Here is a 2,661-nt window from a genome sequence, read left to right as displayed (position 1 = left end):
TACAGGGTGGGAGGGAGGCTCAAGAGGGAGGGAATATATGTATACACATAGCTGATTCATGATATTGTACAGCAGAGACTAACACAGCATTGTAAAGCATTTATACTCCAATTTTCAAAAATAAATAAAATTTTAAGTAAAGATTTCAGAAGTTTCTCCTTAGGTACCCCAGGGACATTAGGTACAAATAATATAGTTTATTTAATCAACAAATTGAAATTGAGCAACTATTCTGCATCAGTTTGTGTTTTTAAACAGCAGAGATACCATGGTGAACAAGGCAATGTTTGTGGTCTCATCAGGCTAATTGTCTTATGGGAAGGTGGAGATGGGGTGCAAGTGGGCAGCAGGAGGAGTCAGATTATGAGCAAATAAACAGATACACATGTATAGATGGGAAATGCCATGTAAAGTCTTGAATTAAGGAGATGGTACAAGAAGTAACTATGGTTACTTCAGACTGGGTGTTCAGGAAGGATTTTTCTGAGAAGGAGACATTTTAACTGAGAAGAAAATTGGACACACAGAGAGAGAAGAATATTCTTCACAGGGGAAAATCCACAATGGGACACTGGAACAGAGTAGCCATCTGCAAGCCAAGGATAAAACAAACCTGCAAACACCTTGATCCTGGACTTAAAGCTTCTAGAACTGTGACAAATAAATGCCTATTTTTAAGCCACCTAGTATGGTATTTCTTTATAATAGCCCTAACAAACTAATGCATGGACTATTTACTGAACACTATGAAATATTTTTAAAAGAGGTGAGACTCACGATATAAACATCTCTTTTTAATGCTAAATATAGTCACATCAAATTTGATGGTCAAAAAGCCGTACCTAACAAACTTACTTTTACTGAAAGACTAGTCTCTCTTTACTTGAGTCTTTTCCTTAATTCACTGAATTTCAAGACTGTATTAAAAATAATATTCATCAAGATGTCAGGAAGTGAATAGTTTTATGCTTGTGCAGAATTAGTGCTTTTGGAGCAAATTTCCCTGGAATTCAGGTCATAGGACAAGTCTTGGAAAGGTCAGAATGGAGGAGGCAGGCTCCACTCCGCCCCCGATTTCCTGGAGGGAAGGCACAGGAAGGCCAGTCTCAGAGCCAGCAGGCTGCAGCAACCTCTTTCCTCTTTCTGATGTTCTTAGCTACCACAAGCATCCAGGCTGTGGGTGAGAGAGAAACTTGTTCGTTGTTCCATGTGAGCTTGAGAAAAATGTACATACAGCTGTTGTCAGATCCTATTCCATCTCCCAATTTCAGTTGGATCCTTACAGTGCTGCTGCCTGCTTAATTATTATCATTCTGTAATGCCTCTTCTTTATTAAAGATTAAATGTCCCTGGTAAGCTTCCTATGTCCTTAATGTATGTTTTCTGAAGTTAATATAGTGACCCCAGCTTTCTTTTGAGTGTTACCATCGTATGTATTTCTCCATCCTTTTACTCTTAACTTAAATCTTTACATTTAAAATGAGTTTCTTCTAGACAGTGCAAACTTGGTATTTTTTTCATTATCCACTATAAAAATTTCTGACTTTTTATTGGCGTATCTATACGACATACGTTTAAAGTGATTGCAGAGCTTTCTCAACTCACGATGGGGTTCTGGGGCCATGTCATGACTTAGCCTAGCCTCCCTTCAATGTGTTCAGCATACTTACATTAGCCTAAAGTTGGGCAAAATCATCTAACATAAAATGTTGTTTTGATTAAAATATGCAAAAAAAAAAGCTATTTATAATAAAGTGTTATATACCTCATATAATTTGCTGAATACTGTGCTAAAAGTGAAAGGCTTTGCAATTGAAAAAGTATGGGCTATTTACCGTCATGGTCAAATGATTGATGGGGAACTGCAGCTTGTGGCTTTTGACCCGTATTTATTTTAGACCCATGGTGAAGTTGAAAAATCATAAATCAAACTGTCCTAAGTCAGGGACCAGTTGTATTAATAAACCTGAGTTAATATCATGTTTATAAGTGTTTTCTACTTGTGCACATGTTGTGTTCTTTGTTTCTTTATCTTCCCCTTTGTTTTCTTATTCTCCAGATTTAATTGAGCATTTTCTATTATTCAATTTTATCTCATATCTTAATACATCAATTATCCTTCTTTTAAAATATTTACACTGGTTATCCTAAAGTTTACAATACACGTTTTAATTTAATCGAATCCACGTTCAAATAACTCTATATGATATCATCTGTAGTACAGGGAGCTTGGACAGTTTCTACTTATTTTCTTCTGTGCTAGTATGACACTGATGTTATTCATTTCACAGATCAGATCAGATCAGATCAGTCGCTGAGTCGTGTCCGACTCTTTGCAACCCCATGAATCGCAGCATGCCAGGCCTCCCTGTCCATCACCAACTCCCGGAGTTCACTCAGACTCACGTCCATCGAGTCAGTGATGCCATCCAGCCATCTCATCCTCTGTCGTCCCCTTCTCCTCCTGCCCCCAATCCCTCCCAGCATCAGAGTCTTTTCCAATGAGTCAACTCTTCGCATGAGGTGGCCAAAGTACTGGAGTTTCAGCTTTAGCATCATTCCTTCCAAAGAAATCCCAGGGCTGATCTCCTTCAGAATGGACTGGTTGGATCTCCTTGCAGTCCAAGGGACTCTCAAGAGTCTTCTCCAACACCACAGTTC

At 38.4% G+C, this 2,661-nt stretch overlaps 1 protein-coding gene across 1 annotated transcript in view; it reads left to right on the top strand.

Annotated features, from left to right (window-relative positions):
- Positions 1-2,661, top strand: part of LOC105002044 (olfactory receptor 145-like) — a 9,509-nt gene that overhangs the window by 445 nt on the left and 6,403 nt on the right. The window lies entirely within an intron of this gene.

Source organism: Bison bison, unplaced genomic scaffold (assembly GCF_000754665.1).
Source record: "Bison bison bison isolate TAMUID 2011002044 unplaced genomic scaffold, Bison_UMD1.0 scf7180017864388, whole genome shotgun sequence".
In the NCBI taxonomy this organism is placed as follows: domain Eukaryota; kingdom Metazoa; phylum Chordata; class Mammalia; order Artiodactyla; family Bovidae; genus Bison; species Bison bison.
Note: the sequence above shows the minus strand (reverse complement) of the source record. Positions and strands in the feature narration are given on the sequence as shown.